Here is a 13,578-nt window from a genome sequence, read left to right as displayed (position 1 = left end):
CTATTTTACTACATTGTCAATAAAAGCAGTTGCAGAAGAAGACAACAAAAGGTATTGAGCACAATTTCATTACTACAAAAAATATTTATACTGTGGTGTTCAGAACATACGATTTCACTGGTTCATGGCGTGTGATAAACTAAATCAACAAAATTGCAGGGAAGTGTTTTTGTTACGTTGCATTGAAGTGCTATCAGTTCAAAAAATTCTTTACGTTGAAAATTATCAGGAAATATCAGTGTAAAAAGTTCATTATCGGTCAGTTCTGTGTAAAGATAATATTAAAGAAAGGTTTTTATTAGTTACAAAAATTACAAATAACACCACCACAGTAGCTATGCATCTACAATGCTTAGCAGGATATTTTCACTCAACATTTCAGTATTTTTTTTTTACATAAAAGTGTCTCATGTTTAAAATAGATTTATTCTGTAGTGATGAAAATGTTTTTTGCTGCGGTAACAAAAATAGTGCACGAGTAGGATCCATATTGTCCATATGCGATGTCTATCGCTATTTTAAAGTGGTTATGACTTATATTGTGCGCTCTCCTCCCCCGTTGTTTGCATTTCAAGTTACTGTATGGTTTCCAGTTATCCAAAACTAAAGAATGTGTAGTAAGCGCTTAGTTCTGCAGTTCTTAGATCGATTAGTGAAATCAACACTGAGATCTTACTGTCCATTATAATTACGAGTCCGATTGCCAGCCATGATCATTCACAGGCGAAAATTGATCCATATAACGATAGAACTGGGTGGGCCATCGCAAGCTCCACCTCTGATAATTTAGCATTCTGATTGAAAACAAAAAGGAAGAAAAAACAAAAAACAGCAATTTATTACTCTTCCATCAAATCATGAAAAATAAAATTCTCTTGTACATGACTGCGATTATAAAAATATTGTCTAACATCTGCTAACAATTAATAAGTGATGCTCCTGCATGCAACAAACAACTTACTTCGTCTTGCCGCTGCAACTGCGTGAATATTCTGCATCCAGCAACATGCTAAAAACAGTTCAAAAGAAATACTGCGATGCATGCAGAGTACAATGCATGGTCACAACTACTGATGCAACTACTGTCAATTTTTATAGAGAAATTCTATGATTACGAGGGGTTTGGTCAACAAGCCTTAAGCGATGTAAAGAAATGTAAGAAGCAAAAACTATTAATTTAGTATACTCTGAAATTTGATACTGTAAACACTTACAGACTTTGCTCGGACCTTTTCTTAACTTCAACAGTTCGATTAGCAACAACTTTAATGATTTCACAATGTTTATAATCGATAATCACGTATGTGGTGACAACAAAGATACGAATATTTCTCTCAGCGTATAAATATACAAATCTGACAAAATCTCTCCAAAAAAATGGTTCAAATGGCTCTGAGCACTATGCGACTTAACTTCCAAGGTCATCAGTCGCCTAGAACTTAGAACTAGTTAAACGTAACTAACCTAAGGACATCACACACATCCATGCCCGAGGCAGGATTAGAACCTGCGACCGTAGCGGTCGCTCGGCTCCGGACTGCAGCGCCTAGAACCGCACGGCCACTCCGGCCGGCAAAATCTCTACAGTGCACAAGCAATCAACAACTACGTGCAGCAAAAAGGCAAGTAACAAAAATCCTCAATTAATACCACAGTATCCTCCTGCGCTACTAGCACGGTCACGGCAGGCTGCGACCTCACCTGTCGCGCGCCGTCAATCCGCAGCTGGCTGCATCCGACTACTATCAAAACTGTTCGCTCATCTCCACTGGCAACAATAATATATCAGACTCAGAGTTTGTGTATGCGCACCACAGTAGAATCAGTGGCCAACTTACCATATAAATATTAACGTCCATGAGACGCCCGCTAAACCAGCTGGGCGGAATAGGGAATAGGATTGTGGAAAGAGCCAAGGGTTGAGGTCAGTTTCTGCTTCTAATTGTCATTTATTGTAATTTAGCAACTCTTTCACGGCTGAAGGCCTCCAACAAGAAATCTTAACAAGATAAAAATCCAATTAAGACAGCAATAAAATAATTCAAAAACAACATACGCAAGGTGCAATATAAATGGCTGAGGACCACAATTAAATTTCAAAACTTCAGCATATACTACTATAATCTTTTAAAGGCAGAAGGTCGCAATGTTTAAACTTGAAATATAAATTTAAAAATTACTTTTGGAAATTTTAAGAAAACAAAACAAATAACTATAAGCCTAAAATTTAAAGTAGCTGTCAGCAGATAATTAAACATCGGTGGCACTCAGAAAGCCTCCAGGGATGTCGGTCTGCCCTCGTTCACTTAGGGGAGACAGGTGGTAAGCCCAACTATACTTGATCCGTCGGAACCCAACCAGGGGACAGCCACGGACCGACCGACACAACGACTTGTTTGCCACCAATCGGTACATGAGAATTCGAACACGAAATCTCCCCAAAGGCGAACCACCGAAACGAACCACCACAAAATGAATGGACGTGGCTTGGGTAGTTGGAACTACTACTCAACCTTGACGTCCTGGGTCGGTGAACCACGAAGCTCGTAGCGACGGACAGCTCCGCACACGCTGCGACACGGCGCAGGGCCCGGCAGCAGACCCAGGCGACTGCACCGCACGGAGATGTCTTCCCCGGTCCGTACCAACCGACCGACTGCCTCCTTCCCCGCCGGGTTGGCGGAGCGGTTCTAGGTGCTACAGTCTGGAACCGCGCGACCTATATGGTCACAGGTTCGAATCCTGCCTCGGGCATGGATGTGTGTGATGTCAGGCTAGTCAGGTTTAAGTAGTTCTAAGTTCTAGGGGACTGATGACCTTAGAAGTTATGTCCCATAGTGCTCAGAGCCATTTGAACTGCCTCCCTGCCGGTCCGTCCGCGACTGCTGCTCCGTAGCGACTGCACTTCTGGTGCGCCTCCGACTCACTTCCAGACACACGACGGCGGAAATACTGGCTCGGCCCCAGCCATGCAGAGGAATTACGACCACTGGCTGAACGACATCCCTGCAGCAGGAAAGGACCGATCCAAGTTCCACAGGACAGTAATTGAAGAGACAGGAGTGCTCAGAGAACCAGTTACACGACGCCAGATGAGACGACCGACCCCTCAGAGCCAGTACGCCGACATCATTTAAAATAACTTGTCAATCAAAATAATGCCAACAAGATACACAAACTGACAAACACTTCCACGACGACGAGAATGGTACCCAACAGTAACTATACACACGAAAACAAATTTGGACTCGATGTGCACGCACACGCACACGCACACAACAATCGGCGAGCCCAAATGCGTCGTCCGGTAAGACGACCGACCGACGATCCACCAAGACCGTGGCCCGGCTCAGGTGAGACGTGGCGGCAATGGTCGAGCGAGCCATGTCGATACAGACCTCACTGCTGCTCCAACCCGACTGCCCAGGTACCACATTGCCACTCCGCGACTGGCAGGTCCGGACTGCCCTCCAGACGCGTTCCAACTGACTGGAAGGCCCGAATTCCCGACACGAACCGCCAATCCGAATTACGACCAACTCGCGACGAATTGCTGACGTGAACTTCCTATCCGAACTGCTTACGACAGACAACGACGGCGGAGTAATAGCAGGCAAGCAAAGGTACTACAAGAGGGGATATATCGATACGCGCTGCTAAAGCTGCTCACGGTCAGGCAAAGCAGCCACTTAGTGACAGTAGTAATTTAAATTAACGTAGTGAGGTGGAAGTACGTTAAAAATAGGGTGTAAAATAGATGGTGGCGGGAACACGAGCAACGCACGGCTCAATCCAACTGTCCAGAGTTCATTCAAATCTTGTTTTCGTTATGCCATTTAATATTTTTTATGATAATACGCAAATTCCCTATCTTAAGATTCATTGCTGAGTCACAATATTTCATAGCGTTACTGAATCCGTTTGCGTACCTGAATTCATCATCGGGTCTCACGGGTGTGACTGTATGATGATTTAATCTGATTGATTTCAGTTCACTTACACACATGCGGCGTTTTGCAAGTTGTCTTCACGCTGTTCCACAGATATCAATGCAAAAAAATGGTTTAAATGGCTCTGAGCACTGTGGGACATAACTGCTGAGGTCATCAGTCCCCTAGAACTCAGAACTACTTAAACCTAACTAACCTAAGGACGTCACATACATCCATGCCCGTGGCAGGATTCGAACCTGCGACCGTAGCGTTCGCGCGGTTCCAGACTGAAGTGCCTAGAACCGCTCGGCCACTCCAACCGGCGATAAGAATGCAGCACGCACCTTTGTTGGAACTCCTTTCTTTCATACAGACACTTTGTGTATTTATTCGCTACATTATAAGGAAAGTTCGAACAATAGGAGATCAGCGTCTAGTCTTCTGCGTGTATTCATTTATGGGAAGCAAATTTAACGTGATCTCTAAGCTTCCTCGCCTTGTCTAACGTGACTGCATTGAAATCGCAGGTAACCTAAAACTTAAAGGTGGGCAAGGTTTTTGAATATCATTCCTCGCGAATGTGTTATATTGCAAGGAAGTCATATCTACAGCTGCAGAATGCTGCCTCGTTTGATGGACGGCTCTCGTTATACCTGGTACCACATTTCGTTCCTTGAAGTAATATATTCCGTTTGTTATCGCCAGAAATCTTATATCTGACCACGATGCGACAAAAATTCCTGTTTGCGTTGCATATTTAATTTATTCGAGAATACTAGTAGGCAGAACGATTTTGTCAAATAGAAACCATCCTAGAAAAGTTTGCAGCTAGGAAGTCTCTGGAGTCCAGTACCATATTTTCTAGAATTTTATAGATTTATTCCATTTCACGCAAAATATGAAGAACCTCTACCGGTATCCCTTAATTCTCACTTTCACTGAAAAAGTTACAGACGAAATAATGACCTTTATAGTTTTACCTCTTCTGAAATCATATGGTATGCTACGAGGGCTATTCACAAAGCACATTACGTTTTGGAATTAAAAATAAATAAAGAATTGGAATTTTTTTTAATTATATACAGATGAAAGCCACACTTCAATACTAGTTTTCTACATAGTTGCCATTTAAATTAAGGCACTTATCGTAGCGATGGATGAGTTTGGAAATTCCTTCGTCGTAAAATTCGGCCGCCTGCGCCTTCAACCACGTGGTTAATCCGTAACCCGGAAGAAATACAATTTTTGTGGATTTCCTGGAAAGAGGCACTACAATAAACTCTCAAAGGTATTGCCAAACTCTGTACAACCTCAGAAGAGCAATTCAAAACAAGCGCAGGGGAAAGTTGGGCTCAAAGATCTTGCTGATTCACGACAACGCCCAGGCCCACACGGCAAATGCCACTCGTGAAGTTCTCGAATCTTTTAAGTGGGTGTTGTTTCCTCATCCGCCGTACAGTCCCGACCTGGCACCGAGCGACTTCCACTTATTCCCAGCAATGAAGAAGTGGTTGACTATGCAGCGTTTTGATGACGACGCACAGCTTCAAGAAGAGGTAACCACGTGGTTGAAGGCATAAGCGGCCGAATTTTACGACGAAGGAATTTCCAAGGTCGTCCATCGCTACGATAAGTGCCTTAACTTAAATGGCAACTATGCATAAAAGTAGTATTGAAGTGTGGCTTCCATCTGTATAAAACAAAAAAAAATTCCGATAGTTTATTTATTTTTAATTTCAAAACGTAATGTACTTTGTTGATAGCCCTCGTACGAGTATAACTGTGTTCACATTGTTACACTATAGACGTCAGCTGCTACAATGCGAATATTACATCTCCAACTCCATCGCGGAGGCCACACACAGACCATAGCGATGGTTACTTGTACCCAAATTTGGCATTTCCTTTTCAATTCCGCTCATGTGTGGGGCGAGACTGTGTGCCTCAGCAGATACTAACCGCTCTCTCCTCATTCTCCTGACTCCTACGAAACACGTGCAATGGAGAAATGGTTCAAATGGCTCTGAACACTATGGGACTTAACTTCTAAGGTCATCTGTCCCTTAGAACTTAGATCTATTTAAACCTAACTAACCTAAGGACATCACACACAATCATGCCCGAGGCAGGATTCGAACCAGCGACCGTCGCGGTCGCTCGGTTCCAGACTGTAGCGCCTAAAACCGCTCGGCCACCGCGGCCGGCTGCAATCGAGAAAGTATAACTGCTGCGCACTCTACCTAAAATACTGCTTCCCTTCATTTCCGGCTTTAGAGAGCACACTGTTCCTTTGTTCGAACTATTCATTCAGCAGCTGTCATTGGACACTATATCCCATACTAAAATATGTTACTATTCGAGCAATGTGTCAGTGAATTTCTCCCCCACTGTTACCTTGCCTAGACAACGAATTAGCACACTAAAACAGTTCGCCTTAGAGATTTATCTGTGGTTCGATTTACACATACACTGTACTTTTCAATAATTCTTGCAACAAATTTAAGTCTTTTTTGTAAATAAAACCGCCTTTTCTTGCTGCAACTTAATTTATTTTTCCCAAACGCGTTTCGATTTTTTCTTGGTCTAAGTCATCATCAGTGGGATGGTTTGCTGTGATCTGGGTTTCCTCTTATCTGGTCTGGAGGTCGCACTACCGCCTTATTACCGACACACAAGCATAAGTTTGTATTCCGAACTTTTTTACACTGTTCATTATGTTTCTCCTTTTTTGTGGTGTACTATTATTCTTTTGGCACTCGATATAGCTATTTCTTCGGATACTGTGCTTTTAACAATGTAAATACTGTACCTTCAGTGAAAACTTGTACCAAGGCCGAGAATCGAACCCGGGTCTCCTGCTTAGTAGCCAGGTGCGTTAGCCACAAGCCACCTTGGCATAGCGGTTCACGCAACTGCACGGATGACCTGCACGAATTGTGCTTATTATTTTATCGGATTACAGATTGCGAATGCTACCAGACATCTAAGAAGCTTACTTCTACACTCCTGGAAATGGAAAAAAGAACACATTGACACCGGTGTGTCAGACCCACCATACTTGCTCCGGACACTGCGAGAGGGCTGTACAAGCAATGATCACACGCACGGCACAGCGGACACACCAGGAACCGCGGTGTTGGCCGTCGAATGGCGCTAGCTGCGCAGCATTTGTGCACCGCCGCCGTCAGTGTCAGCCAGTTTGCCGTGGCATACGGAGCTCCATCGCAGTCTTTAACACTGGTAGCATGCCGCGACAGCGTGGACGTGAACCGTATGTGCAGTTGACGGACTTTGAGCGAGGGCGTATAGTGGGCATGCGGGAGGCCGGGTGGACGTACCGCCGAATTGCTCAACACGTGGGGCGTGAGGTCTCCACAGTACATCGATGTTGTCGCCACTGGTCGGCGGAAGGTGCACGTGCCCGTCGACCTGGGACCGGACCGCAGCGACGCACGGATGCACGCCAAGACCGTAGGATCCTACGCAGTGCCGTAGGGGACCGCACCGCCACTTCCCAGCAAACTAGGGACACTGTTGCTCCTGGGGTATCGGCGAGGACCATTCGCAACCGTCTCCATGAAGCTGGGCTACGGTCGCGCACACTTTTAGGCCGTCTTCTGCTCACGCCCCAACATCGTGCAGTGGTGTCGCGACAGGCGTGAATGGAGGGACGAATGGAGACGTGTCGTCTTCAGCGATGAGAGTCGCTTCTGCCTTGGTGCCAATGATGGTCGTATGCGTGTTTGGCGCCGTGCAGGTGAGCGCCACAATCAGGACTGCATACGACCGAGGCACACAGGGCCAACACCCGGCATCATGGCGTGGGGAGCGATCTCCTACACTGGCCGTACACCACTGGTGATCGTCGAGGGGACACTGAATAGTGCACGGCACATCCAAACCGTCATCGAACCCATCGTTCTACCATTCCTAGACCGGCAAGGGAACTTGCTGTTCCAACAGGACAATGCACGTCCGCATGTATCCCGTGCCACCCAACGTGCTCTAGAAGGTGTAAGTCAACTACCCTGGCCAGCAAGATCTCCGGATCTGTCCCCCATTGAGCATGTTTGGGACTGGATGAAGCGTCGTCTCACGCGGTCTGCACGTCCAGCACGAACGCTGGTCCAACTGAGGCGCCAGGTGGAAATGGCATGGCAAGCCGTTCCACAGGACTACATCCAGCATCTCTACGATCGCCTCCATGGGAGAATAGCAGCCTGCATTGCTGCGAAAGGTGGATATACACTGTACTAGTGCCGACATTGTGCATGCTCTGTTGCCTGTGTCTATGTGCCTGTGGTTCTGTCAGTGTGATCATGTGATGTATCTGAATGTGTCAATAAAGTTTCCCCTTCCTGGGACAATGAATTCACGGTGTTCTTATTTCAATTTCCAGGAGTGTATAAGACTGTGAACATGTAGTTAAATGACGATTGGCTACACACAATAACATACGATGATGTGACGAAGGCCACTGAATACTTCCCAATATAGCGTTGCCCTCCTTTTTCCCGGCGTAGTACAGTAGCATGACGTCGCGTGGAATTAACAAGTCAATAGAAGTCCCTTCAGAAATTTTGACCTTGCTACCCCTATAGTAGTACGTAACAGCGAAAATGTTCACGGCGCATGATTTTGTGCACGAACTGACCTCTCGATTATGTCCCTTAAATATTCAACGGGATTCACGTCTGGACAAATCATTCGCTCGGATTGTCCGTAATGTCTTTCAAACCAGTCGCGAACATTGGTGGCCCAGTGACATAACGTCGTTGTTTGGGAACATGAATGGCTGCAAATGGTCTCCGAGTAGCCTAACATAATAATTTCTAGTCAATGATGGGCTCATTCGGGACCGGAAGACCCAGTCCATTCCATGTAAACACAGCCCACATTATTATGGAACCACAACCAGCTTGCACAGTGCCTTGTTGAAACTTGAGACCACGGCCTCGTGGGGTCTGAGGCATACTCGAACCCTACCATAAGCTCTTACGAACTGATCAGGCCAAGGTTTTCCAATTGTCTAGATTTCAATGAATGTGATCACGAGCATAGGAGAGGTGCTGCAGGCGATGCCGCGCTGTTAGCAAATGCACTCGCGTCGGTCGTCAGTTGCTGTTGTGGACTGGCAAGACAGCCAATCCACAGTGACGGGTAGCCGAAAGGCACGCGTTTAAGCTCACGCAGGCTGGCGTGAGGTCTGGAACAGGTCAGGGATATGAGACTAGCAAAAATAGTACGTATCTGTTGGAATACTTAACTTTAATCCATAATTGGTGAACATCGGTCTGACAGTACATGCATCACAAGATAAATAGCAAATGATAATGGCTCCTTGTTAGGTCGTAGCAAATGACGTAGCTGAAGGCTATGCTAACTATCGTCTCGACAAATGAGAGCGTAATTTGTCAGTGAACCATCGCTAGCAAAGTCGGCTGTACAACTGGGGCGAGTGCTAGGAAATCTCTCTAGACCTGCCGTGTGGCGGCGCTCGGTCTGCAATCACTGATAGTGGCGACACGCGGGTCCGACGTATACTAGCGGACCGCAGCCGATTTAAAGGCTACCACCTAGCAAGTGTGGTGTCTGGCGGTGACACCACAGTTCCCATAGCCTATTAACGCCCAATTTCGCTGCACTGTCCTTGCGGATACGTTAGTCGTTCGTCCCACATTGATTCCTGGTTTATTTCACAGGGTGTTGCTTGTCTGTTAGCGCTGACAGCTCTACACAAACGACACTGCTCTCGGTCGTTAGATGAAGGCCGTCGGCCACTGTGTTGTCCGTGGTGAGAGTTATTGCCTAAAATTTGGCATTCTTGGCCCACTCTTGAGACCGTGGATTGAAAGGTGGCTACACTGAGCCACTGCGCCAGAGATTGCGCCAAAGAGTATTATTAAGCCGCCTCCACAGTGCCTGTTAAGAACTCGTAGAAGTCAGTGCTTGGAGAGAGCTTGTAGTAGTCAGTGCCTGTCGAGGTCTCGTGGTAGTCTGTGCTGAGATGTTGTAGCAGAGAGTGTTTGTTGAGATGTGCTATTAGGCAGTGCTTGCTGAGATGTGATATTGGAGAGTTCTGGTTGAGATATAATGTAAGGATTAGAGTGATTTTCATCAATATAAATGAGGTAATTAACTCCGTTTGTTTTAATTTCAGTATCCTAAATAATGCGTCATTACAGGTTCAGTCAACAAAGCATCTGGCGTGTGTTCTTGTATTAGAGTGTAATTCTGCTTTCCTTACGCAATTATCGTATTTCTAATTTTCTTTTATCACGTCAGTATAATTGGTATTTAAAAATTCTTGTCTTGTTGAAGAAGAACTGTGCCAGATGTGTACGTTGAGTCACACTCCCACACACAGAACAATTACATTTGTGCTTTGGTTTTGTAGGTTTTATAGTTGCTGGGGACTTAATTAATTAATTGTGTTAACGAAAAATTTCATTTCATTCTTCTTGTTGTTCTTTGCAGTCAGATTGCGTAATAATACTAGTCAGGGCCAACCGATTACGAGACACAACGTAATCGGACTTACAGCTAACGAAAAATAAAAAAATATTTTCAATCTTGTATTTAATTAAGCCCCCATGCACGTGGCGACCGCTGCTTCGGATCGTCCCTTGAAATTCTTCTGATTGTAAAAATAGTAGACTGTAGTATTGTTGTAGTAATTTGAGTTTAGTAATTGTAGTCTATTTTGCATGTGTAGATTTGGTAATTGTCATTCTTCTAATGGTATTTTTTCTCAGAATTTGATTTGTTGTCTTGTATACGCGTTTGACAATCTAGTGCAATTATGTCAATTGTTTGTTAATCGTGTTTGAGGGAAACTTTTCATGTAAATGGTATTGTTGGAGATAAAGAGTCATTGTGTGTAATTTTCGTACACTGACGAATTTTTTTATGTTTTGTAAATGATTACGCGATCGATGGAAAAGGCAAAAATGATGAATAGTGAGAATAACGAAATTGTTAACATGGCGAACTCGCCAACAGAGGAAAACAGTATGATGGATAATGAAGTGGAAAACAATGTAATAAGTCGGGAAAATAGTCCGGAACCATTTCAAAATTTTTCTCAATCAGAATATTCACAGAATATGAGATTAACGACAGAAGATTCTCTAATTGTATCGAACACAGATGGCCTTACAGCTATGACGAAGGAAGCTGGTTTTGTGGGAAATGTTAGGGGCGAAAGGAATTTTGAACTAGTTCATACGGAGCAGTTGATGAGTGCAATATTAAATTTGGGATCACAGTTACGATCTGAATTAAAAACAGATAGGGGAACAATGGAGCAGTTACGATCTGAATTAAAAACAGATAGGGGAACAATGGAGCAGTTTCGATCTGAATTTAAAACAGAGATAGGAACTTTACGATCTGAATTAAAATCTGATATGGGAACTTTTGAAACACGGTTAGATTCACGAATAGGGACATGTTTCAAAAATATGAAAGATGAGTTAAAGAAAGAAATCAGAGAAGAAGTACAACCGATTTTGAAAGCTCACAATAATAGATTAATTGCAGTAGAAATCAGACAAAGGGAACAGGATAGAGAACAGGAAGAAAGAGATCGCGTGATAGTACAGAAATTTTCAGAGTTAAATTTACAACGTGCAAAAGATAAGGAAGAAATATTTGAGAGAATCGAGGAATCCGTACCAAATGACAGATTTAGTAACCTAACACAACAGTATGAACAGTTAACTACTAAATGTGTTAATACTGAAACCCGAGTCACGACACTTACGGAAGACGTAAATAAACAGAAAGAACGAATAGGTGTTTTATCGGAAAGAGTTGAGGAGATTTCAGACAAATTGACAAATCTTAGTTTACATGGGGACAGAGATTCGGATGATACAGCACCATTGCCATTTGCAGAAACCGAAGAGTACCAGAACATAAATAAGAATGTTGAAAATCAGGGAAAATTTAATGAACGCGTGAAAAGGGAATTTGAGGCATTAAAAAAGCAAGTCAAACAAATTGAAGGCGAAATTGTAGGAAAAGACAGTAGAAGAAGTTTAGAATCACAGATAGCAGAGGGGTTTGAAGAAAATAATTTGTTTCATTTACGGGATGCAACAAAAGAGCGCCAGGCGCGCGAACTTTACAATAATCGACATTCGGACTGGGACAGACGCGGTAGGTCTTTGTCGCCACGAGGCGAAAACTTTGACTATAAACACTTTTTGACTGTCCGGAAATTTAAGATCTTCCGCAATTCTAAGAATGACATACATCCATGTGCATGGTTAGATCAATTTATGTACGCACTTCCACCAAATTGGCCACTAAGTCGCAAACTGGAATTTATGTGTGGATATTTAGAAAACGAACCGGCGACGCGGATGCGCGCACTCATTAGAGATTGTAATAATCTGAATGATTTTTATCATGCATTTCTATCGGCATATTGGTCCGAAAACACACAAGACAGAGTCAAACATAGTCTGATTATGCAGCGTAATTTCAAACAGTCTGAGTTCCGCACGCCAGCAGAATATTTTGAAGACATGATTCGAAAGAATCAGTTCCTTTCCAACCCTTACAGCCCGACTGAATTAATTCGCATTTGTTTAACTAAGCTGCCACAATCCATAAGACAAATTGCTTTAGCCGGAAGATGTAAAGACGACATTGAGACTTTTAAGACTTTGCTACAAGAACTCGAGTATGACAACGACGACGGGACTTCTTGTAATTTTTTCAGTAACAGTCATTACAATAGATTTTCAGAGAAAAGGGATAGTGATCGGAACGGGCGTTATATGGGTAATTTTGAGAATGACAGACGTAACAGACAGGACAATAGATACCAGCCCTATGACAATAACAGACGTTCTAACAGAAATTACACAGACAATTACAATAGCGGTAATTCGTACCGGAATGATCAATCATACGGAAACAGTAATCGGTATCATCAAGACAGAAATTATTCATACAATAATAGAAATTCTTACTACAGAAATAACCAGGGTAGTAGATACAACAATAATTTCAGAAGTGACAGTCGAAATTACACAAGAAGTAGTTATGCAGACAGACAGGAAAACAGAAATTTTAATAACAGACACAACCAAGAATTTGCATCTAACAGACAGGAGGGACCTAATTGGCATCCTCCACGTGACAGAACTTCAGAGAGACAAGTGCAAATAATAGAAATTGATCCGCGAAATGACGCGAATAATCAAAGACGTGACGCAAACAATCGACAATGACTTGCAGCTTCGGCTTCTGGCAGCAATATAGACGGTTCAAAAAGTAATGACACTACGACTTTACACTACGTACGCCTGGAAGATATGAGAGACATTTTGTTAGACGAAAAGGAAAATAATGTAGACGCATTTTTACATCCTGTTATTGAAGTATGTGTGGGTAAGAATAAGTTCACTGCAGTTTTAGATTCTGGGAGTCCATTGAATGTCATTAGTGAATTAGTTTTTCGTATATTTGAAAGAACTATTGCCTGTCCTGTGTTACCTATTTCTAAAACCACAATTCGAGGTGCTATTTCTGGAAAAAGTGTGGAAGTCAAACAACAGACCAATTTAAATTTCATTTGTCAAGGATACGAATTTTCTGCTAATTTTATTATTGTTCCATTACTCAGTACACA

Source organism: Schistocerca piceifrons, chromosome 8 (genome assembly GCF_021461385.2).
Source record: "Schistocerca piceifrons isolate TAMUIC-IGC-003096 chromosome 8, iqSchPice1.1, whole genome shotgun sequence".
NCBI lineage: Eukaryota > Metazoa > Arthropoda > Insecta > Orthoptera > Acrididae > Schistocerca > Schistocerca piceifrons.
This window is presented reverse-complemented; position numbering follows the sequence as displayed.